Genomic DNA, 27948 nt, shown 5'->3' on the forward strand with positions numbered 1-27948 from the left:
AAATAACATTGTTGATTAATAAATAAGAAGATTTATAAAGTATACAAAAATATGACGTATTTGAAATATATCATTGTACCACTGTTGTACATGGTTTAAAACATACATAAAACTAAAATCGAATATCAGTTTGATATTTGCGTATCAACAAAACCTATATCGAGAAACATATTTATTCTGATATTACTGAAATATTAACTTTATTTTTATTTATTCTGTTTAAAATATGATTTATACCTAAATTATTAAATAATCATTTTTAATGATGTTTCAATTTTGTTCATAATTTACAATACAAACATCCTATAAAACTAAAGTACTTAAACATTTTCTTTCACAATAGACACATGAGTCGTTGAACAAATCTGTAATGTCGTTTACTTGATGTAACCGAGTAATATGTACGAGATCACACGCATATACACATACACATATATGTTAGTATACACGTACATGGTTTCAAGATTCCGCTCGATAAATTTTCCTCCTGTTACCTCTAAATAAACGTAAACGAATGCGAACTTTGATCTAGTTTTATCACCTATGTAATTTGAAATCAACGGATCAGCAACTTTTTGTACTTTTTCTATTGAAATAGACAATAATAAAATACCATTTCAAATTTTTTCTCTTTTTTTGTCTCATTCTATAAAAAAGAAAAAAAAAACACTTTCTTCATCCGGTATCAAAAAATAATGTTTAGTTTCTTGGTTAAAAAAAAAATACTTTTTTTTTGTATTTCATAAAGAAAACAAAAGTCAACTTCATTTAGTCGAATATTGTGTTATGCTAGGTGAATTTTTTTAACGCGTGAACCAAAAATAGTCCTCCCCCTATTCACCCCTTTTACTGTATCCTTTTTTTCTCTCTTTTGTGATTGAGCAACTTTTGTTTTCGATGGATTCGTATTTTTTTTTCTGTTTTTGTTTTCTTTATTATATTTTTTTTTTTTTTGAATAATTCAAGAAATGACTTATTCTATTTTTGTTTGTGTCATAAACTTTGCTATTGCATCGAACAAAAGAAGAAAAAAAAAAAGGAATAAAAAATCGAAATAATTGACAGTAATTGTATTTCCTACGATGTTGCACATATGGGTTAAATGTAAAATGTTTATGTAATTATAAAATATTAATTGCTTTCATTTTTGTTTTGTTTTTATTGAAATCTTTTAAGCTGAATTTTTGTTTCGGATTGTAGAATATTTCTTTTCTTTTTTAATTTTTATTTTTTATCAGATTGTAGTTTGGGAATGTCAATAAAAATTTGAGTTTTAAAATATGTTGAGAGATGAAGGGGGCAAAGGAAGGGGTTTCATCGATATTTGAAATTATTTAAGAATATTTTTCCTACAAAGTGTATTCATTTTTGTCGTGGGAGCAGAAAATATGAAAGATTGCTGTATTTTCGATACGTATGGAAATACTTTATTGTAAAATAGGTATTTTTAATCGATTTACCTATTTCATCATGGTATTCTGTACACGTAGTTACCTAACTTTCCACTAGAATAATTATTCCATAACTTATATGACAATTCTATCGACGTTCACGAGTCGAATATTAATTCATTTTCAGTCCTAGTACATATTTCTATTTTTTATATTGCAGTTTATTTTTTTTTATATTATTTTATTTCTCGTATAAATTCAATGTTGTAAAAAGAAATCTCTGAACGATTTCTATAGAATATGTTTTTTAAAACTTCGTTAAAAATCATACGAATGTGTGATCAATCACATCAATGATCACTTTCATCTTTTTATTGTTGTAATTTAAAAAAATCAAAATAATATGTCATTTGTAATAGAAATAAATTATTAAATGGTATGAGAAAGGTTTCAAGAAAAGTTTTATACATTTGTATAAAATATATACTTCTTGTAATATAGTATAGTATAAAATATATTATTATATTATATATTTTATTTTTACATATATTTATATAATAATTTTATATATATATATTATAATTTATATATATATATTATAGTATAGTATAAATTATATAATTATATTATATATTTTATACGATATTATATTATAATATAATATTATCATTTATAATATATAATAATATAATATATATATTATTATTATTATTATTCACTATATAAATTATAATATAAAATTAAAATTTATAATATAATATAGTATAAAATATGTACTAAATTTATCATTTAGTTACAAACGAATACAAAAAAAAAAATGTAAAATAATATAATTTAATTACTACAAACAATTTTAATGAAACATTTAATGAAACATTTAATGAAAAATCTTTGTAAAATGTATTTTTCTCGAACTTACACCACCACCATTTTATTATATACGAGAAAGAAGTAGTAATGGCAATGCTGAAGTAGGAGTAGATGAATAGTTGGGAGGAGGTGGGAGAAGAGAAGGAGTTAGATGTGATGAACGAGGTTTCTGATTGATCTAAAAATTGATCTATCAATGTCAAGAAGGATATCGTTTAACAGAAATCACATAGGAAAAATTCTTGAACACTTTCACGAAGTCAACGAACGAGAGATCCTTTTATTTAGATTGCTTTCTTAAATTCTTACTACAAGTTATGAGATTCGAAAGATAGCAAGTGTTTAAAATATAAAAACCAATAAAAGGGGATACAAAGAAAAAAACATAAATAAAGAAAGAGAATCGCATAAAATTATGGGGGGGGGGGCGAATACTAAAAAGTAAGAATTGATCGAAATCTTTGAAATTTGAATTTAGAACCAATCTCAATGTGGTTCTAATCTTAATATAAATCTTATGATAATAAGAATACAAAAAAGACTTTTTCTTGCTGCCTTTTAAGAAAAAGATTGGTTTTAGTTTAAAAAAAAAAAAAAGAAAATAGAAATAAAAAAAGAACGAATTAATTGGAGTGTTTTATGGAGAATTATTTACGGTTTGTTTTCTCATTTCTTAACGTTGAACCAAAAGAAAATTCATTCGTATTTTCTGACGTGAATTCAATTGTACAGAGAGAGAGAGAGAGAGGGAGGGTTAGGAGAATGAGAAGGATGAGAATGAGGGTTGGGGCCAAGGGTGGATTGAGGGGTGAGGGTAAGGGTGAGGGGGAAGAAGGAAGAAGAGAAAATGTTCGAGTTTGTTAGTTCGGATAGCACTAACTCACGTTCGTGTTTTTCCAGTCGCGATAAAATGGAATTTCTATTATTTTACTTTTATATCCTTATTGCTCTTGAATTTTCTCTCAACGAAAATTTGTTGAACAGTTGAAAAAGAGAAGAAAAAATGACGGACAGAAAGATCACAATATGTGTGTGTGTCTGTATGTATGTTTAGTATAATATGTAGTGGATGACATGTGGTGTGGTTTTTCTACGTCTGTTTTACATTGAAAAATTCTATGCATGTTAAACGAGAACCTAAAGGTGTCACTGGTTATCCTTTTTTTTCTTTTTTAAATTCTTTCTCGAATTGCAAATTTTTCTCTCACATTTTTCTTGTCCACGGTTTATCGTTTGGGGTTGGGGAGTACATTTATTATTATCAATCATTAAATTTGAGGACAATGAGAAAGAGAAAGAGAGAGAGAGAGAGAGAGATAATTAATACTGGAATTTTAACGATGATAAAAGACAATTCACGATTTTTCACGAGACTTTTTTATTTTTGAAAAAAAAAATTCAAACAAAATGTGTCCTACGGAATGTATAGAAAAACTTTTCAAAAGTAAATTAAGTTGATTAGAGAGTTAAAAATGTGTGATGATAAAAATAATAATATCTTTAGTATATAATGATGAAAAAAAATTTTATAAAATTAAAAATTAAAACTAAAAAGAAAAACAAAAAATTCTATTTCAGGAGAATCCGCTGACCCTAGCAATTAGAGTTCAGTAGATCAATGAAAGTTTTTTACAGCAAGGAAAAATTGGCAAAGAGAAAAATTGGCATTGGTTTTGAGAGACGTAGAAGAAAACTTGGAAACGAAAACAAAAAAAAAAAACAAAAAATTCACCTTTCTACAAAGAAGAAAAGATAAAAAATAATATCTTTTAATAATATTTAACTTAATTAATTAATAATTAATATTTTATAATATATATATAATTAATATTTAGTAATATAATTAATTAATATTTCAATTAATAATAATTTACTTAATAATATTTTTTTCTTTTCTTTTTTTCTTCAAGAAGATCATCACGTTTCTTTAAAAAAAAAAAAGAAAAAAGTTCAGAAAAGTGTGTAAAAATTTCAGGATATCTTTTTTCGAACATAGCTAGGATAAGAATTCTTTCGTAGGACATCAAAATGCTGATAAAAGTAACGATAACCTTCTGTTGGTAGTGGCTAGATAAAATAAAATTGATGTTACATCCTCTACCCAATCCTCTTCCCAATCCTCTTCAAACCTTCCAATTCCTTCTTTCTTTCTTTCATCCTTTACACACTTTCTCCTCTTTCCACAACCTTCTCTGGTTCACCTTAAATCTTTTTTCCATCTTTTTTTGGACATCGATAGATATCGTTTCTTCTCTAGCGACAACCGCTTTTTCGTCGGTACGTTTTGCACGCATGCCAACCAACCAAACCAACACGTTGTTCTCGTTGGCCTGAAGCTGTATAAAAGATTCATTGCTTTCCGATAGGCAGGAGAATGTACCACCTGGGGTATCATCGATCGAGATATCGATCCTAGTAGTACTACCACCACACAACACTTCCTGTGATTTACCGCAGTAATCTTTCCCAAAGCTCTTTTTGTTTCATCCCTGCAACTAAATTCTTTGTCAAATTCCTTTCTCCCTACTCTATTTTTTGTTGTTATAATTATGCAAAGTAAGGGGGGGGGTAGAGAAGTGGATGGGGATCATTGTTTGAGAAAAATTCGAAACTAAAACGCGAAATTTATGTGCGAAATAAAAAAAGACAATTTGATTTTTAATACGCTTATATTTTTTATCGGTTGATTTTAGTAAACCTCTAAGGGGGTGAGTTTATTCGATGTTACTGTTATTAAAAAAAAGTAACAAAATTTACAGAAGTTTATTAACATTTTTAAGATTTCTAGAATATTGTTGAGTAATTAATTTTGTTATATTTATTGTTAGATTCTTAATTTAATGTTAAACATTGTTATTCAAACATGGCAACTCGATGCTATTGCCGATTAATAAAAAAAGAATATTTAATTCCAAATTCTAACCTATACAAAAAATATATTGAAAATTATTTATGAACACTTTGAAGATTTTTAAAATATTATCGAATATTTTATTTTGTTATATTTATTGTTAGATTTTTAATTTAATAATATACAGTTATTCAAGCATATGCAACACTGTGCTACTACCCGCTAGTAAAAAAAGAGGTTAATTCCAAATTCTAACCTGTACAAAAAATATATTTAAAATATTAGCTTTGTAAATTTATTTCAAGATTATATTACAAAAGGTAGGTATTATTATTGTTTGAAAATATTTTCTTTTATTTTATTTATGGGAAATAAATGATTCGTTTAAAGTTGAACATTTTAGAACAAATTCGTGAGGAGGAGTAGGAAGATGGTGTATGATGCACCATGTGTATTTTCTTTAAATAACCGTTGAAACTTTTTATATACTAGTAGTAGTTTCTATGTGAAATATCTTTGCTGTTCAATTCATTTTATACTTTTTCCAAATGTAAAAATAAAACTCGTAGAGGGGTTTCCTAGTCTAAGGGAAAAGAGAAGAGTAGGAGGAGGAGAAGGAGGAGGAGGATGAGAGAGGCGTACACTTGGATTCTGTTTTCTTAACCGATAAAACAACATCGATCCCTACTGCGGCGTGCCAACGTCCATTCCATTAGATATCTCGTTGGCTTTTGCGTTTGTTGGAATTTCTCCCTTAGTACTCGGCGGACACCACCACCACCACCACCATCACCAACACATATTCTAAAAAGTTTCTTTCAAAATGCTTCTTGAGAACAAGAATAGAGATAGGAAAAATAGGAAAAGGGGAAGAAAAATATGAAAAAAAAACTTATTTAAAAAAAAAAAGTGAAAGAAAGTGAGAGAAAGAGAGAGAAAGAGAAGATCGTGTCAAAAGTTCAACAGATTTCACTGGATGAAAAATGTCAGAATCCTCATGGGGGATCTTAACTCATCTTCGATCTTGCTGACTCTCCTACAACATATCGAAATCATTTTCTTCTTTATTTTTCTTCGAATCAGGGATAATTTATTTTATTTCTTTTTTGTTTTTGTTTTCTTGTTTTTTACAGTTTCTCTTTACTTACCATTCAACGCGTATTTTTATTTGATAATAAATTATTATCTATTTCTATTAATTGTGTTGTTTTTGTAGATTGCATTACATATTTTGATGTTAAGATATCATTTTGCGTTACAATGCGAATTATTTTTTACAGAATATTAATTTTTCTATTTTAATTTTATTATTATATTATTATTATTTCTATTATTATTATTTTAATATATTATCAATTAAATATTTCAACGATTTAATTATAGGAATAGTCAAAAAATTTGTATTAAAATATTAATTTTTTTATTTTAATTTTATTATTTTTATTATTTTATTATTATTATTATTATTATTATTATTATTATTATTATTATTATTATTATTATTATTATTATTATTATTATTATTATTGTTTTAATATAACATCAAATAATTAATTCAACCATATAATTATAAGAATAGTCAAAAAGATTTGTATTAAAATATTAATTTTTCTATTTTAATTCTATTATTATTATTTTATAATAATATTATTATAAATATTATTATTTAAATATACCGTCACATATAATTAATTCAACGATTTAATTATAAGAATAGTCAAAAGGATTTGTATTAATGAAAAATCGGTAGAACTTTTAATCGATTAATAATTTTTTTCAATCGAAACTTTCAAGAAAGGCTGTCCGTTCGACATCTTCGGTGGAAATAAGTGTTCAAACAATTAAACTATGAGAAAGATTGAATTTTATCAAACAATCAATGATCAAAAAAAGAAAGAAAGAAAGAAAAGAAAAAAAAAAATTAAGTAAAAAGTAGAAACTAAATTAAATCTAAAGAAGAAAAATATAAAAAACAATTCGTTAAACTGAATTAACACTCTTATCAAAATAAACGAAAAGAAAAACGTTGTCGATATCAAATCATTTTAGTTCGATTTCTCCTTTTTTTTTTTTTTCACTAAAAGAAAGAAAAGAAATTAAACTCGTTTAAATTATACTGAAAACAAATAATAATTGACTTTTATTTAACATTGTTATATTTAATTCTTACGCGTGTTTTGTTTCCCAACTTAACCAAAACGAAAAACGAATAAGAAAAAGTCTGTCTATGATGTGTCTGTGTGTGTGTGTGTTTAGGGGGTAAAAAATAATTTATTCAAAAAGTTCGATTCGATCGATCGAAAAACAAACATCGAAAAGAGAGAGACACAGAGAGAGAAATAGTCGACGGGGTTGCAGGTTCGAAGTTATCGAATATTTTATAAGCTTTCTAACGATTCTTTCAATGGAGACAAAGTGTAGTGAGAGAGAGAAAGAGAAAGAGAGAAAGAGAGAGAGAGAGAGAGAAATAAAGGAGACCTGGAAAAACGTTAGTCACGACAGGAACGTGGTGGTGAATTCAGGGAATTCAAAGAACGTGTAGAACAACTTACGAATTTAGATGTAAAAGGAGTTGGGTGGGCTGTAGGAGGGAAAGGGGGTGGCAACGATTGCGACAAACCAACAGAGAGAGGGATGAATTTTTTTTTTTGCATTTTTTTTTTTTTGTTTCTTTGGAGGAGGTTACTACATCGAATCTTTCAAATATTTTCCACCCTAACTCTGTAGTATGATATTCTTTCCTTTTTTGTTTTTTTCTTTGATAGCTCAACGACTTATGCAAATTTACTTAGAAAAAAAAGGTACAATGTGTATCGTGTTGTAACTCAATACCCACCCACCTTAGGATGATAAACTTTGCTTGTTTTAAAACCGAGTTTTGTGCAACGCGAAAAAATTTCTCTTTTGCGTTGCTTTCAAGAAACGGATGCCACGTTTATCTTCCTGCCATGAGTTAACCAAAAATAAAAAAAATAGAATAGAAAGAAAGAAATAAAAAAAAAAAAAAGAAAACAACAAATTCAACCTCTCTTACCCCGAGGGACCTTTTCAAATGGCTTATCGTGTTGCGAATAAGAAAAAAAAAATGAGAAAAGGGATGAGACGATCGAAAAATTTCTCTTAGAAAATTCGATTCCACAACCCCATTTCTTTGTTGACCGTCTCTTTTTCAATGGGAGTCGAGGGGAGAGAATCGATTACTTTAAATCAAGTTAAGTTAAATATTTGATGAATAAACTAATGTTTTAACAAGTACAAAATAAACGTAACTTATTTATAAATTATTTTCGTAAGATAAAAAATGAGAATTAAAACAATAAATTAAATATTAATATATAAAATGAAAGTATATTTGTCGAGAATATTTATCTGTATGTGTGATAATTTTTATATAAATAATTAAACATTTTGATAAAAAGTTACACGTTATATGTTCGTTATATCATGTATCGTACATATGATATTATTTTTAATGAAAATTTGAGTTTTCTTTTTGGTGAGTTAGAATTTTTGTTTCATATTATTCTTATTTTATAATATAATTATTATTTTATATTATTGTTATATCATATATCGTATATACATATGATATTTATATTAAAATTATTATTTTTATATTAAAATTATTATTATTTATATTATATTTATATTAAAATTATTATTATTTATATTATATTTATATTAAAATTATTATTATTTATATTATATTTATATTAAAATTATTATTATTTTTATTAAAAATTATTATTTAAATTTCATTTTCCCTTTTGGTGAATTAGAATTTCTGGTTTTTTGTTTATTTTTTATTTTTTTTTTTTAATTTTAATGTTCATTTTATTTTTACAAAGTTTCCTATTTTTAAGAGAATTATTTTTTTTATTTCTTTTTTTTTCTTTTTCTTTTTTTATGATAGCAACGTACTTGTTACGTAGAGGGAAATAAGATTTTCACGTAAATGAACGAAATTCGTTGTACAGGAAGAAGGAGGACTAGTTCCTGCACCTGGTACTACTCTCCTCTCTTGAGTTTAATCACATTTAATTAATCCGTGACGATCGTCTTCTCTTGAGACATATCTATCTTCTCGAATAAGACGATTTAACGAGCTGATTGTCAACCAATTCTCATATCCAATTCACACATACGTACACGTTAATAGCACCGACCATTAAAATTTCCATTCAATCAAATTTTCTATTAATTTCTAAATGATTTTCAAACAATTTAAAGATATTCCAATTCTTCTCATGTTAAATAAAACTTGCTATTTTAGTTGTTTATCTCATATTAAGAATGAAAATTATATATATACAAATATAAATATAAAAATATAATTATAAATATAAATATAAATATAATATAAATATAAAATATAAATATATATATATATATATTTTTAGTAAGTGAATAATTTTCTTCAAACAGGTGCTTATATTTTTTTTAAATTATTATCTATAAAAAAAAAAGAATAATTTTATTGCGTATTGTAATGTCACAATTATTATATAATATTATTATTATTGGACTATATAATAACAGAAATTTATATTTTGAAAATATGTAAAACCTTATAGATGAAATAAAAAATAAATATAATGATTTATTGTACTAAAGAAATATTAACATTCGAATAAATTGAGTATGAAAATTGCAAGATTACTACAGTCCTGCTTATACGTGAGTTTAATCGAATTAAAAAAATGTTCTGTTTAAAATTAGAATTATTTCACGATTTATTAACCAAAAAAAAAACGTGTTAAAATCGCAAAGCAAATTTAGGATCATAAAGAGTTGAAAATTCAAACGAATATCAGAGGTACACTTTCAAAAGCGAACAAGTTCAAAAGTTTTTCATAGTACAATATGTATGAAGTTATTCCAAGTAGAGGGAGTATGTTGGGTATGATTCGAACGAAATTGTGTTTAGTTTATAAAGAGAGAAAAAAAATCAAAAAGAAAAAAAAAGGAATTAAATTCTTCGAGTTTGTTCGTTGGTTCATTCGTTTTATTCGTTCGTTCGTTCGTTCGTTCGATTTTTTTCCTCCTACGCCTACGAATCTTCATGAGAATAAAAGCAACACGGGATTAATTAATTTCCCGCATTTTGCTTCGCTAGAGTTCCGAGGGGTAGGGGTGAGAAGGGGGAGGAAATCGACTTCTTCATTTTTAATTTTTTTTCTTCTTCTCCTTTCTCTAAACACCGCCATCCCACACCCCCTTCCCATACACTTCATCCTTTACCGCAACTTTTTTTTTTCAATTTTTTTTTATTCCAACTACTACTCGAGTTTTTATTTTTGGAACACAACAAGGTGTACGTAATCATTAAATTAAATTATTTAATTCTCTGTAATGTCATGGAATTTTTATATCACAAACAATTCGAATTTTTTGTTGCTGTAATTATTTTATATTTTTTGAGTTAGTAATTTTTTTTTTTAAATTCTAACAATAAAATTATATTATTTTTATTTTTGAAAAGAATTGTACGTATAAATTTTTCAATATTACTTTGTTGTGTTAGATATGCATAAGAAATAGTAGAGACGTTTCTCTTTTAGAAGTGGAAATAACTTTTCTCGTAGGTGTGTCGAAACTGCTATGGAGGATTGCAAAACTTTAGCGAAATCAAGAATAGAGGAGCCATTTTCTTAGAAGTGAACGATGTACTTGTGTTAAGGGATATAAGCTTTTTGAAAGCTTTATGTGAAATATCACTACGTGAATTTGTATTTCGCGTCAAGATATTTAATTTCAATAGAATTAACATGTAAAAGAACAATTTTACATATATATTGTATATGTATATGTATAAATATAACGTATATATGTTACGTGGAATAATTTAAACTATTAAGTTGTTCGGAAATTAATTTTTGTTTTTAATATTTTATTTAATCTAAATTAACTATATAATCTAATAATATATATTAGTATTATAAATATTAATATATTACTATACTATACTATTACTTATATTAATATTAATATCAATAGTAATATATATTAATAACGAATTTAGTTATTAATTTAATAGTAATATAATTTATTTTATTATATTATATTATATTAATATAATATAATATTATATACTATATAAATATAGTATACAGTATACAATATATATATATATAAATTTGTTATATAGTTTATTATATATTAATATATTAGCTATTATAATTAATATATACCTATATTATATATAGAATATTAATATATCATATATAATATACTATATATAATATATTAATATATACTATATAGATATACTTCATGATATATAATATAAAAGAATCCTATTCACAAAAATAAGTCCGAAATTTTTGAACATTTGTGAAAAATAAGGAATTAAATTTTTTCCCCCAAAAGTAAATGATTTTTCTTTGAATTAAAACTCCTTCAACGAATCTTGTAAGTTCGTTTAATTCCATTTTAAAGTTCTCTTAAAACGTGTAATTCGTTGAAACGAGTATCTAGAGGAAAATCGTCATGAAAGTTTAATAAAATATCACGGTGAGTGAAGAAAAGCTTTGAATAATGGAAAATAATTAACTCGTTGCGATCTAAAATAATTCATATTTTCACAAAATTCTTTATATATCACGTGACTTGTGTAATATAAACAATTATATACATTTATTCATTACTTATAAACATATGAACTAATCTATATCTATTGAATTTTCCTTAAAACCAAATTAGCATGCATACATACATTCATACACATATACATATAAATAAAATAATAATAATATATGAATGATAAACAATACAATATACGTTTACGTTTAAATAATAGATGTACTTTCAAAATATTCGGTTAGTTTAGAACATGAGAAACGTTTAGAATTTAAATGGAATTAAGTATAAGAAAATGTTTCGAACTGATTTTAAAGTGGAACGCACGTTTCCTAAGCTTTAACTTTAGCAATGTTCAACTTTCACGAATAGTTCGTGCTGAAGGGGTTCTCTTTATGCTTTTTTTGAACTAAGGTTAGCTCAGAGATCTTTTTGGTTACATCGTAAACGACACGACGACCTATTCCTCCATCTCCTCCTCCTCCTCCTCCTCCTCCTCCTCCTCCTCCTCCTCCACTTCCTCTTCCTACTCCTTCTTCTTTTTCGTGGATTATCCTAGACAGAACTAATGTTTAGTCGAGCTTTAGTCTTGGGATTACATTGCGTAGAAAAAGCCAGAAGAGCTTTCAGAATCCTATCGATCCTGTTTTAACTACGAAAGATACGATCCCATGAGAAATCTCTAATTTATGGAGAGAGGGAAAAAAACACACACACATACAGACGTTTGTATTTATACGTTTGTGAACACGTACATATGTGCTAAGATTATTTTCGTTAGGCTACCTCGATAAACTCTACTTCGAGAACCTAACCGAATAGATATTTTCTTATCAAGAATAGTCGTTCCATTTAATATCTGATGTTACCGTAAGGGTACCTAATACTGATAAAAATATTGATCTCTTTGAAAATGATACTTCCAACGATACGAACACGATTTTTGATGTTGTTTTTCTTTTGTCTTTTTTTTTTTAATATTGCTGGGTGAGTATTTGTATTTACTGATATATATAAATGTGATTGGATAAAATGTACATCGGTTAAATATTTTATTGTCATATATGTGTAATTTTACATATGTAATTTTTATGCACTACCTATTCATAATTTTTCATTTAGTAATGGTTTAGTAAATTTAAATAGAAAATAAAATAAAAAAGTCATTTATTCGTCAGAATATATATGCAGAACGTTAATATAATAATAATTTTTATTAATAATTTTTTTATAAATTAATAATTAATAATTTTTATAATTTTTAATAATTAATAATAATTATTGCATATATATACAATTATATATTATATATTATATATTATATATTATATATTATATAATAATTATATATATTATATTATATATAATTATTTATATATTAATATAATTAAATAATATATAAATATTTTTCGTAGGAAAAAGGTAATTTTAGTTTGGTTAGGAAGAATTATTATGGGAATGGAATTTGAATCCGATTTAGAGAGTTGAATCGTTATATATATATAATTATATAATATATATTTATTTATTTATATAATATATATAATATAATTAATATATTATATTATAAATATATTAAATATTAATATATTATATTATATAATTATATATATATATATATATAATTTTTATGCAGTAATAGACGAAATAATATACGATATATAAATCATTGGAAGAGAGAAACATTAATAACTATGCCAACGTTCTGGTAACAACCAAAAATACTATTACCTTAGACAAACTTCAAAAATGACATTTTTTTATTTTCTCGAAAATCTGTATTGGTCACATTCGATGTGATGATATATATATATATATATATATATATATATATATATATATATATATATATATATATATATGATTTCAAAGGTTTTAAAGCTTCTTTCAATAAGTTGAAATCGAGTATAACACGAGAGGAAGGAAAGAAGAAAAGAAACAGCTTTCGTTGGCAGATTTTCTATAAAATGGGGGTTCCTAGAATTCTCGTAGGAAAAAGGTAATTTTAGTTTGGTTAGGAAGAAGTATTATGGGAATGGAATTCGGATACCATGTAGGAGGTAGTGAATCGTTAGTGGAGGCAAAATGGTGGTTACACGCACAAGAGATAGAATTCGCGAGTGGCATTTAACTGACAATTGTGTTTACCTAGAGGAAAGTAGCCTCTCTCGCTCTCAAAGAGAGGATGCAAGCACAACCCACTAACTTTCCCTCTAAGAGTCGAGAAAGCTTTCTACCACTCGCGATATTTCCTCGTTAGCAGAAAGCCAATGACGTTACAACGACACTGGACCATGTAATGTGATCTCACTCTGTCTCTTTCTCTCTCTCTTTCTCTCTCTCTCTCTCTCTCTTTCTCTCCTTCTCTCTTTCTAAAGATCAAAGACTTCCAACGTACGAGTATTTACCTGTACCTTCTATCAACCCACACCTACCAACTTCACTCGTACACAATTTTCTTCTCTCTCTTTCTTTTTTCTCTCTCTCTCTTTTTAGAAGTGTTTCTTTCTTTCTGCGTCTTTTCTTCATTTTTTGTTGACTTTTTTTATTTATTTCTCAATTTTTTTGCCTTCTTTCACACTTAATATTTTTTTTTCCTCTTTCTCACCTTCTCTTTCTTTCTGATTTCTTTGTTTATTTCTAAATTTTTTGTTCTTTCTCACTCTTAATATTTTTTATCTCTATTCTCACCTTTTTTTCTGTCTTTTCTTCATTTTTCTTTTCTTTTTTGACTTTTTTATTGTTTCTCAACTTTTTATTGTGTTCTTTCGCTTTTAATATCTTTTTTTTTTCCATTTCCCACCTTTTCACTCTCTCTTTGTCTTTTTTTAATTTCTTTTTTAATTTATTTCTTAACTCCCTCAATTTTTTTGTTCGCTTATTCTTAATCTTCTTCTCCCTTTACCTCCCACTCACTCTTTTCTTTCTTTATTAATCTTTCTCTTTCTTTTACTTTAATACATATTTTTTTTATCCTTCTATCTAGTAATCTTCTCTATCTTCCTCTCTCTCTCTCTCTCTCTCTCTCTCTCTATCTATCTATCTCTTTGTATTTCTTTATTAATTTTCAATTTTTCATTTTTCTCTTTCCTTCTTTCTTTTTCTTTTTGTTTCTGCTTTTTTTTAATAACTTTTTCTTTAAAATTATTTTCATAAGAAAAAAAAAATATATATATATATATATATATACTATTATTAAAATTAGAATTATTTTATCAAACGATTTTACATTAAATGTAAAATTTGTCTTCCATGTTTCAACTTTCAACCCTGTTTCAAATTTCAACATAAGACCCTGACACATTTTGACCAATCATCATTCGTTTATATATATTATTTAAAATATTTTTCAATTTAAAATTGAAATTGAATTCAAACACATAGTTGCATTTTGATCAAAAACGAAATTTGATTTTCTCATTTGTTTTATTTTTTTTTTCTTTTCATTTTGTTACTTATCGTTAGTTTTACTTTTTTTTTTTCATTTTTTTTTATTTTTTTTTTTTTGGAACTGCTACCTTTTTAAAATCCTAATACTTCATTGGGTACTATTAAAATCTTCTTATATATAGAGTTTCCAGATCACTAAGAGAGAGAAATAGAGAGAGAGAGAGGACTTGGCTTCTAAAGTAAATACTCCACAGAATATTTACTTTCTTCTCTGAAATTCAATAAAAGAGTTTCGCATTAGTCAGATGAGGACGAAAACTGGATTACTTTTGATAAAATTCTATGGGGGAGTAGGATTATTTTATACGATTACATTTTCCAAAAGTGTTCTTAAATTTCATTTTTTTTTTTTTTGTTTAAATTCCTATTTTTGTGTATAATAACAATTTTTTTTTGTGACTTAAAAAATCTTCACACTTCATCAAAAATTTCGACCAATTCAAATTGCAATTCGAATTTAACAAGTCTCTTATTATTTTTAAATTTTTTCAATATTTTTTTTTTACATATACATTGTACATTTTACATATCCTTATTTGTCTCTTTTTTTTTTTCTAAATCTTCAAAACGTTGAACGTGTTATTTGTAAGTTTGGAACTTCATCTTTTTTATTCGTCGAAAATAAAATTACTATTATATAAATAAAATAATATATTATACTATTATATAAATACAATTTTTTTATTATATTGCCAATTTTACAATGCCAAATTTGGTTTTTATTTTTTATATGTCGAAAATAAAATGACTATTATATAAATAAAATTTTGTATTATATTGCCAGTTTTACAATGCCAAATTTGGTTTTTCTGTTTTATTTGTCGAAAATAAAATTACTATTATATGAATATAAACTACTATATATAAATAAAATTTTTTTATTATATTACCAGTTTTACAATGCCAAATTTATTATTTCTATACTTTAAAGATACTATTTATACCAAAAAAGTCTTATTTCGACGAATACTTTACTCAAAATAACTGATAATAGCAAAGTATGATTGCACTCACGGTGTGCAAGTGGTCTCAAATGATTTAAAAAATAAAATAAAATAAAGTAGAAGAAAAAAAAAGAATGAAGTACTTTAATGTTTTAATTTAACCGAACTTTCATTTACATCATAGGTATTTTATTGGTTAGTCGTAAAAGCTAATCAAGCGAGAATATGACTAGGTTGGAAAAGTTTAGACTTAAGTGAGTGTCGTAAAACAACAGCTGCTGCATCTTTGGTGTCTCTTTTACTCAACTTGCAAATGTCAGTTTCTTACCAGTCAAGTTTCTTCTTAAGCTTTACTTGCTAATCGCTAAGTTAACTTTGTCTGATCTAAACGGTTAACTACAGGAAAAAAATGATACACAAAATAAAAAGAACAATTTCTTTCTTTAATAAATTCCGTTGTAACGAATTTACGATTAATTTATTTTATGTATTTTATTTTATTTATTTATTTTTTTTTTATTTTAATATTTTACGAATGAAGAACGGGTGTTAGGTTTATTTCAAGAAATAAACCTTAATTAAACATTATGTTACATAAATGATTGCATAAATCATGCAAGCAACGTTGGTGTGTTCCAATTTATCGATTGAATGTTATTATTGATATTATAATATATCTTGCATTCAGGATTATAAAAAAAAAAAAAATAGATACATATATACCTTCGAATAATCTTGCATTATGTATGACGTATTTTATTAATATTAACATAATAACCGTTGGCTTGATTTTTTAAAAGATTTCTTTTTTAACATCATTCTTTAAATAAAGTGCTGCCTAATGCTTTCCGATATTAGGCAAATGCGATGTTTCGAATTTTTTTCTTATCGAAATTTCAATCATTATGCAAAGTGTTTCAGTTATTTCCTCCTCCTCACCTCCCTTCTCTCACACACACGCGTATGTTCGCGCGCAAAATTATACCAACATATTCCATAAGTAAATATGAGCAAAAATTGTTTTTTAAATTTAAGGGGTTTTTTCTTTTTTTTTTTTTAATATTTTATGAATAATTTATTATAATTATTTATTTGTTATTTGCGGCAATGAACTTTCCAGTTCCTAATGCCAACTAATAATAATGTAATTATTTATTAATTTTTTTATTATATAGTATAATATAATAATTTATTTATTATACTTTTATAATATATTATAATAAATATTTTATAATATAATTATTCGTAAAACAATTGTGTATTTTTTGTTATTCTCAATAAATTTTTATTCTATTTTTTTATTTTTTATTATTATTACTATATACCATATATTTTATTATTATTTATTATTATTATATACATATTCCATAAGTAAATATGAGGAAAAATTATTTTTTAAATTTATGGTTTTTTTTTTTAATATTTCATTAATAATTTATTATAATTAATTATTAATTTTTTGTTATAATATATTTATTTTATATAATTATTCGTAAAACAATTGTGTGTTCTCTTTTATTGTTAATAAATTTTTATTTTACTTTTTTTAATTTCTTTTTTTTCAAATTTTATTTTTTTATTTTTTATTATTATTATTATTTTCTTTTGGGAATTTTACGAAATATAGATTCGTGGTCGTCGATACGATAACGTCGAATACACGAACAGGGATTTAATGTCATCCGTTAATTTCACCAGTTGCACAGATTTCCGTCAGCCGTGTCGTATCATCCCGAACGTTTTATATAATCCGTGTCACCACGTTCATTGGAAAATAAAAAATTAAAAAAAAAAAAAAAGTAAAACTGGACGAAGAGGAAGGCGGCGGGTACAGGGTTTTATGAACAAAAAGAAATTCGCGCGAAGCGACCTGATTTTTTTTTTTTTTTTTTTTATAGTATTATAAAAGGAAAACCACCAGGTGTATTGAGAAAAGTTCAACAGATTTTGCAAATATGTTCTTTCAATGATAGAAAAGTTTCTTTTGTTCCTCTCTTTTTTTTTTGTTTTATTTTTTTTTCTGTATATTATAATTATATTTTTGAATTATGCAAATATAGAAAATTTTTATGCTAGGAGATCAGATGAAACGATGTTTACTTTCAGTGTAGGTTTTATGATTTGTTGAAAGTAATTTTCTTTCTTTGTTTTTTTTTTTTTTTTGCGTTTTTCGTAAAGTATTTTTAAACGTAGAATAAAGTAATCAGAAAACTTTTTAATGGTATAAAATATATTTATATCTCTAAAATACACGTCAATGATTTTTTTTTTTTTTAATATAGGAAACCTTTTTCGAATTCAAAAGATAATACATTTTACATAAAATATATACGTATAAAAATATAAAATATATTTTTTTTTTAATATAGGAAACCTTTTTCTAATTCAAAAAATAATTTAAATTACGTAATTTAAATTATAATTAATAATTTTATATGCTATTATATATTATAATTAATAATTTTATGTGCTATTATATATTATATTATAATTATATAACTAATAATTTAATTTGCATAAAATATATACAATACATAAAATATATTTATATATTTAAGATAAAGGTCAATGATTTTTTTTTTTTCAATATAGGAAACCTTTTTCTAATTCAGAGAATAATACATTTTACATAAAATATATATAATACATAAAATATATTTATATCTTTACGGTAAACATCAATGATTTTTTTTTCAATATAGGAAATCTTTTACTAATTCAATCAAATCCCTTATTCACCTTCGTGAAAAATAAAAAATAAAAATTAATTAATAATTGAAAGTGTGTAGATCAATTAAGAGTTCATTTACTTTAGAAATTCGTTGTCTCTTCAAGCTTTAATATGGCAAATATTAAAAGAGTACATAATACCTTCGTGATCGAATATTCTATCTCGGATAATTGTATCATCCTAAAAGATATTAAATTAAATGTTTGACATTGTCATCAATAGAAAGTTTAAAAAAAAAAAAAAAGAAAAAGAAAAAGTACCAAGAGATAAATGTCACACTTGAGCAAGATATTAACTAATTTTCTTTTTTTTTCTTTTGTTTCGAAAATAATCCTTATCCACCACTATTATTGACCCTTACATTCAACCCTTATTCTTGATTTTTTTTGGATCGATAAGGATCACGGAAAGATAGTTTGTTCAACGATAGTACTTACCCCCTTTAATTGTCTGACCAACTTTCATTTTTCATTCTTTCATTCTTTTTATCATTTACTGTTTCAAATAGATAATAGGAAAAGTGGAAATAGTAATAGTAGTAGTAGTTCTCACTTGAATAAATTGGAAAGAGTAAAATATATATGTCGGCCTCGTAAAGGCAATGAAAAATTTTAACGGTAGAGGAAGAAGAGCCCGTTAAAGTGAGTCAAAGATTTTTCAACTTGAAGAAAGAAAAAAAAAAAGAAAAAGAAGAAAAAAAGATTGATTGAACGAGTTATTGAGAGAAAAGAATGAGATGGCAAGGAGTGATGGAAGAGGGGAAGGGGGTGAAGGAGGTGGAAATAAAGGGGGGTGGATAGAAAGGTGAAAAATAGAAAAAGAAGACTATAGAAAATGCTTTACACGCATAAATCTTATCGAAACCACTTCACCGATGTCATTGTATTCGTGAATCTACGAAGAAGAAAAAAATGTAGAAGAAAAAAGGGTAGAGGGGGAAGAGGAAAGAGAAAAAAAAGAAGCAATAATGAGAAAAGAATGAATATGCAAAAGAAAAGGAGAAGGAAGAGAATGCAAATTTCAGTAAAGTGGATTATTGTTAATTTATGTATAATAATATCATCGTAGAACACATACTAAGCTAACTAATCTATAAAATTTCTCTAGAAATAAATCTCATTTTCAATTATATGTTAATTAGTTGCAAAATTACATATACCTATATTTAGAAGAAGAAAAAAGAGATAATATATAAAATAAAAATAAATATATTTTGATAACGATCAATAATTATAATTATAAAAAACTATATTATTATTATTATTATATATATATGCATATAATTATATAATTGTAATATTATTATGCATATATAATATAATTTAAAAATTCGCTATATATATGAGTAATATAGTTTTTATATATAATTATAATTTATAATAAATTAATATATAATATAATATAATTTATATTTTTATATAATTACAATTTATAATAAATTAATATATAATATAATATAATTTATATTTTTATATAATTATAATATAATTTATATATTATATATATTATATAATATAAAAATTCGATATATATGGAATAATATATATAAAAATAATATATATAAAATAATAAAGTTTTTTATAATTATATACATATATATATATATATGTATGTATGCATGCATGTATGTATGTATGTATGTATGTATGTATGTATGTATGTATGTATACGAGAAATCAATTAATATTCGATTGCCACTCAAGGGCCAACCAACTTACCCTTTTTTGTGGGATACTTGACGTTGAATTGAGAGAACGAATTCACGAAATTCGTGTCATTGGCCAAAGGTAGGGTAGGTAGGGTACGTGTGTGCTTTTATCGTCTTATTCTTTTCTTTTCTTTTTTTTTAACACCCGGTAGTGTGCACGGTAAAAGAAAGAGAGAAAAAGAATGAGAATGAGAGAAATTAAGAGAGAAAGAAAGTTCGAGTAGTTGGTGTAAGAGATAAAATAAGAAAGAAAGAGAATGACAGAAAAAAAAGAATGAGAAAGAGAAAGAGACAGAAACAGAAGGAGAGAGAGAGAAAAAGAAAAATGATTAAGAGAGAAAGATAGAATGATAGAAAGAAAAGTTGTGGAGAGAAGGAGGGGGAGAAGATGAACGAGAAAGAGAAAGAAAAAAAATATCTAGAGAGAGAAGGAGATATATAGTGGATGAAAGACAGAAAAAGATAGTTACAATGTTTGAGAGAGAAAAATATAGGTGGTGGATGAAAGATAGAAAGAGATAGAAACAATGCAAGAGAGTGAGAGATAGAGAGAAAGAGAAGGATATAAGTAGAGATAGAACGAGAGAAGGAGACGAATGGAGGGTGAGAGAGAAGATAGATAAAAGTAATAAGAGAGTGAGAGAGAGAGAGAGAGAGAGAGAGAGAGAGAGAGGGAGAGAAAGAAAGAAAAAGATAAAATGGAAGATTGAGAGAAGTGGCCCGGAGTGTCTCTGCGAACCGAGGCGAACACCTTGAAGGTAGAATTTTCTTTCGCGTACCAACCCTTTTCAGAGTCATCGACCTTACGATTATTTTCTTGCAAGGTGGTACGTTCAATAGCCAAAAGGACGGTCGGTCCTCTCTTTCTCTTTCTCTTTTTCTTTCTCTCTCTCTCTCTCTCTCTCTCACACTTTTTTTCTCCTCTTTTCCTTCTCCTCCTTTGAATGCCCGTGTCCCGCTAACGATGGGAGTTACAGTAGGGTGCCGTTCTTCGTGTTACGCTCGTTAAATTTGTGCAGGTTCTTGTACTCTCAAGTCTCAGGCTCATCGGGTTCTTGCACTACTTGATGATGATATGTATATTTATATATATATCACTAGATATACCAGATCAATCATTTTGACTGGTCGGGCCATTTTAATTCAAAATTTCTACTTCACACACATATGTAACATTTGAATTCTGTAAATAATTAAGCGTTTTGTTATCTTTTAAGAGTAAATAAAGACTGAAAGCTGTAAAAAGCATTTTTTTTATACATCAGTCATTTTGACTTGTGTGGTAGAAATAGGTATACTGAAAATGGTTGTATATCTAGTGATATATATACCCCATTTACCTACCTACCTACCTATGTGAAATATGATTTTTATTTTTATTTTTGTTTTTGTTTTTGTTTTTGTTTTTATTTGATGAATAATATTATACCAAAGGAAAAATAAAGTCACTGTGTGGTACTCGTCATTAACGCAGAAAGAAAGAGAGAGAAAGAGAGATTATTTCTTTCCTTTCAGTAAAGGATTTTCTTTATTTATCGACAATGAATACTTTTCATTTCGTCTTCATTTCAAGTCTCATGCCAAATTCATCGTTCAGTTTTAAAAGAGACTCACAATTTAACTTCTTCAGACCCGAATTTCTTTTTTTTTTCGCTTAAGACAAAATTATTTTTATACTAAAATGAATATTTTTATTTTTATTTAAAGATTATTTAGATATAATTAATATAAAGATTATTATAATAAAATATAAAGATTAATATAAAGATTATTTAGATTTTGAGAAATATTTGTAGAATAAATGTAGATAAAGTACTATGTACATTACAATCTGCACAGGATCTGAAGGGGTTAACTTTGAAAACTGTCGGTTTCTTCTATTTTATATATTTTTATTTACTTCAAAATTTTTTTATTTTTATTTTATTATCAGGCTATTTTAATTAATTTTTTAAATATAATTAATTAATTGAAATTTATTACAATTCTTTTTTGTATAATTAACACTTTAATGGCCGCTTACACAACATGTGTGTGATATTCGGAACAACCTTTATTGGCCATTATTTATTTATCACTTTTTATATATTTAAAATTATATAAAATTAAATTTGTTGTTGTTTTTTTTAAGTTAATTTTTTCGTAACTTTAATAGAGTTTTTTTAAATTAATTTTTCAAGACTATTACGGACTACGTTTGACTGCGTAGACGTGCGGCCATTAAAGTGTTAAGATTGAAAATTGTTAATTATTTATTGGGTTGGCAGAAAAGTAATTTCGGTTTTCTAGTGTGAAATAAAACTCAATTGTTTCTATACAAAAAATGAACTTTAAATTAAATAACTAAAAAATTCTAACATTAAAAGAAGAATAACGAAACAAACATTATACTATCTATTGATGCAAGCCGAAATTACTTGTTGCCAACTCAATATATTTCGTTATTATTTTTGTTTTGTTTATTTTTTTATCTTTTGAAATTGGAAAAGCACAAAAATAAAATATGAACAACTTATATGGTTGAGTATACAGTAATACATATTTATAGATTATCTGTTACCGCAAATAGAACATAAATCTTGTTAAAAATGAATTATTAATATTGTGTGAATATACAATAATACTGGAATAAAAAGGAAAGGTGAAAAGAAGGTACCACATAAACCTTAAATCGGATCCTTTCATGCGGTCTACTCGAAGCAAAATGGGCAACTTTTACTTTCTAAGCAAACAAGAATCAATACTTTTTGGTACTCCTTCTAAATTGCTTCTATTCAAGTACGACGTGTATATAAATTCTTCATACATATATACACATGCATCAGTATATTATATATATATATATATATATATCTAAACGTGTGAATCGTTCACACGAACGTTCACATAAAATATAAAAAAATATTTTTATTTGTTATTTCCATTTTTCACACGAAATTTACATTCCTACATTCTCATGTATCAAATGAATGAATAATTCATCAATTTTATGAAAAAGTGATAATATGTGTATATATATATTTTCCTTTAAAAAAAAAAAAAAATTAATAATTTACATCCGTTACATCGAAAAATTCAAATTCCCTGTACATTTGCGTATCCATTAAAATATTTCCCAAATCTGATTACTCGTCCACATGTTTTATTGACCCCCTTTTTGTTTCTTCTTTTTTTTTTTGGTTTTTTTTTTGTTTTTTTTTTTTCAAAAATACATTTAAGTGCTTCGACATTTGAAACGCATAAAAAAAAAAAAATCGACCATCAGATGATTTATTTTATTATAAATAATTCATTTGAAAATGTATCTTTGACTTTTCTTGTTTAAGAAATCTTAAATAAGATTCTTCATTAAAATTATAAGAGATGATAGAAACTTTTCAGTTTCTTTTTATCTTTTATTAGCAATTAGAAATCTTGCTAAGAGGAACACTTTAAATTGAATAGAAAGAGAGAGAGAGAGAGGGAGAGAGAGAGAAGGATGCCTTAAGTATTTGAACATAAACGTGCTTTGCAGAAGGTAGTTTTCGCATGTGCCACGTAAATTCCAAATCGATATCGAGTGTACCTGATATCGATTTCTACTTTAAGTGCCACCGACGTATATTCCCAAGTAGGATACTCAACGATTGTTTAAACCATCCAAACATTATTGGCATATTTTATAAACGTTAAAAAATACACTTATACATTTGCAACAAGTATTTTTCTCGTACTCTGAACCCCTCTCCCTCACCCCTCTCCCTTACCCCTACCCTCCAATTATTTATCAACGTTTTAAAATTAATCCTATAATAAAATTAATCCTAAAAATAAAAATAAAATTTTATTATTAACCTTTAGAGTGTTATGGACGATTATATATGCGTTTGATAAAAATTACTAGAGTGGTTGTTCAATGCATATACATACGTGTTTGTTAATATTAATGTAAAATAATGTAATGTTTATATTAATTAATTAAATTATATTTACAGAAAGAAGAACTTTAATTATTAAATATAATTTATTATAAGAATCTGATTAATAATAAATTAATCCGTTTCTACAAAATATTTCAGTAAAAAGTATTCAGCACTCAAAGGGTTAATCGCAGATATTCTTGAAAGAAATAAAATTAATTAATTATTAAAAATATTAAATTAAATAAAATTTTAATATAAAATAAAAATTATAATTATATTTAATTTAATTTAATATAAATAAATTAATAATTATTAAATTAATTTAATAAATATTTAATTATTAAATTTAATTTATTATTAAATTATTAAAAATTTTAAAATTAATTTCGTTGATTCAACGAAACGTTAAATTCCTTTTTTTCCCCCTCATCTGTTTGTGATTCTGATTCTCGATGAAGAAAAAAAAGGAAGGAAGAAAAAGAACATGGTAAATTTTCTATCTAGCATTTGATTCTAAGCTAAGATCAATCCAATTAGAAATGGCCGATTAATCAACACGCTTGGATAGACAGAAATCGCAAGAGTCTACAGGAACAATCCACGTTTCTCCTGAACGATTTCTCGAACGGGAAAGATTCTAACTGGATGATAAGAATGTTACTCAAACAGAAAGTTAGAATTGTTGAGAAATATCTATGAGAAAATAAATTATAAAATATACATATACTGTATATATATATATATTTATGATTTATTTATGATTTATTTTTTTTTGTTTTCAAACTTATCTACTTCTTATACAAACGTTAATTAAGAAATTAATTAGAACACCTTGTTAACTACCATCAAACAACACAGGTAACATTTCACTTTTAATTACACGATGATGAAACGTATAATTGTTTTTTTTTTTTTTTACTTTGATCAGACAAGATGACGATGATGACGATGATGATGATGTGATCGATACGTTCACATTTTTAATATCAAAAAATGTTATTTTATTATACTTTTACTTTTTTAATTGGATTGTTCGAAAAAAGAAAAGTAATTTATTGGAATGACCAACTATTTGTATTCTTGACATAGTTTTAATAATAATGATAAAAATAAAATAACAAAAGGAAAGTACTTTAAATTCAATTTGGACACGTCCAACACACAAAGATTATTTGAGATTTAGCTTGAAACTGAGATATCGAATTAAGATTCTACATGTGTATCTGAATGGACAGAGAAGGAGAAGAAGAAGAAATTCGAAGAACGACAAAATGGTCAATTTCTATCTTGAAATCGTTTTTCTTATTAGATCGTGTTTCGAAAATAAAAAATAAATAATATCCAATTATGTTAATTATTCTTTTTTAACAATTTTCTTAATCAGTAATCATATTAACCATGAGACCTTATTACTATGAGACCAAATTTGATAACATTAATTTATACTAAAAATTATATTAAAAACAACCATATATATCAAATTGTATATATAATATGTATATGGATTTTTAGGGAAATAATTATGTAGGGAAATAATATAATATAATATATATATATAAAATAATTAAAATAATATATTTTATTATATTTTTTTTTATTTTAATATTTTTAAATTATTATATTGTAATAAAATATATAATTTTTATTATTTAATTCAATATAATAAAAAAAATAATAAAAATTAAATAAATAAAATATTTAAATTAAATATTCGTTTAGGGGGAAGGGAGGCTTATAATGGGTCCTATCAAAGCTCTTACATTTTTTTTTTTAATTGATACGAAAAAAAGAATAATAATAAAAAGATATTAGATTATTTAAAAATATTTTAACCAATATTACGACATGAATTTTTTCGATACTCTTTTTAAAAAGCTCTTTTTTATTATATTTTGCAATTCTATTATAACACGAATTGCAAACACGGATAAAACATGTTAAGAACCAATAAGAAAAAAGAAAATGTAATAAAATCGATCGATTTAGGATTTAATCGATCATCTCTGGTTCTGGCAAGTTTCGTGACACGAGCGAATCTGTATAAACGAGGAATCTTTTATCACCAGCCTTCGTTACCAAAATGCCGACGGGTTTATTTGCTCGCTTTCCTCATCCTCCTCCTCCTCTTCCTCCTCTTCTTCCTCCTCCTCTTCCTCCTCTTCTTCCTCCTCCTGTTCCTCCTCTTTTCTTTATCCCTTGGTATATCCGCTTTTGATTCATAGCTCGATCCTCCTGGAGCATTACGTGCTACGAATATTCTTTTAGAAATAGCATTTTCTTCGAAGCAATTTTCCCTAAAAATCCATTCGCTTCTTTTTTGTTTTTTTTTTTTTTACTACATTTTCCATTGTCCTGTCAATAAAAACAAAAATAAAAACAAAACAAAATAAACAAATAATTTCATTCCAAATCAATCCATTTTGTTTTCATTTTCTTTGGAAAATTTTTTTTTTTTTTTTTTTTTTTTAATTTTTTTCATTGAAGTTGATCGAAGATTTGGAGTGAATGATGCGGGTTCCATGTTTTTGGTAAAAAAAAAAAAATATATATATATATATGTCAACTGTTATCTTAATATTTAATTATTAAATAAATTAACATATAATAAATTAAATTATAAAATAAATTTTTTTTTTTTGAAGTTGGTCGAAATTTTGGAGTGGATGATGTGGGTTTCATGTTTTTGAAAATAAAAAGAAAGAAAACAAAAATATGTCGACTGTTATCTCTTTATGAATAAATTTATAACTCGTTATTACGTTGGTAATTTTCATAGAAATTTTTATGAGATATAAAGCCAATTAAAAGAGAAAAATCAATTGATTCTTAAAAGGAAAATAAAATTGGACGAATTTTACGTTCCTCCTTTCTCCAGAATGAATAAGGAACTCTATTTTCTACTACTAGTGAATTCAATTTATTTGAATTACATTCAAATTTGAATTTTCGCTAGATAGGTAAAAGTCGATTCATGCAATGAAAGAAGTCTTAAGGTTTCTGAATGAAATTTCGTCTTTTACGGAAAATTCTTCGCGTTATCATCCTTTAAAAAAAAAACGAGTAGAAATTTGTCGTCCAATATCAGAAAAGTGCCAATTGAACTATGGCAACATCTGTCAAGAGACTATTTTAAGATTTTATTAAGAATTTTCTTGAAATTTAATAATCTTCCGCGATTTATTTGAACAAAATTTAACGAATTATCAAAATCTTTCAAGACTTTCATCTCCAAAAAAGAAAAAAAACACGTTGTTGATTTCTTAAAAAAAAAAAAAAAAAGAAAAGGTTAAAAAAAAGTTTGTACAACATTTATGTTAAATTCTTGAATAATTTTCATCTTCTTCAAATGGATAAACGGCGTATTTGGGTTGAATTGTCCCTTTAAAAAAAAAAAAAAGGGAGTGGGGGAAGATAGTGAAGAAGAGGAAGAAGAAGAATCGTTAGAAAAAAATGTCTAACTACTTGGAGCTAAATAGCCGTGAAAATCCATAGTGACGTGAAAACGGAAGGATAGGCTGAAGA

The 27948-nt window shown here is 25.4% G+C and overlaps 1 protein-coding gene across 1 annotated transcript in view; it reads left to right on the top strand.

Annotated features, from left to right (window-relative positions):
• Positions 1 to 27948, top strand: part of LOC107069037 (midasin) — a 111917-nt gene that overhangs the window by 69880 nt on the left and 14089 nt on the right. The gene's annotated exons all lie outside the window — the stretch shown is intronic.

Source organism: Polistes dominula, unplaced genomic scaffold, assembly GCF_049000335.1.
Source record: "Polistes dominula isolate Pdom_NZ unplaced genomic scaffold, Pdom_raw_medaka contig_49, whole genome shotgun sequence".
Lineage (NCBI taxonomy): Eukaryota > Metazoa > Arthropoda > Insecta > Hymenoptera > Vespidae > Polistes > Polistes dominula.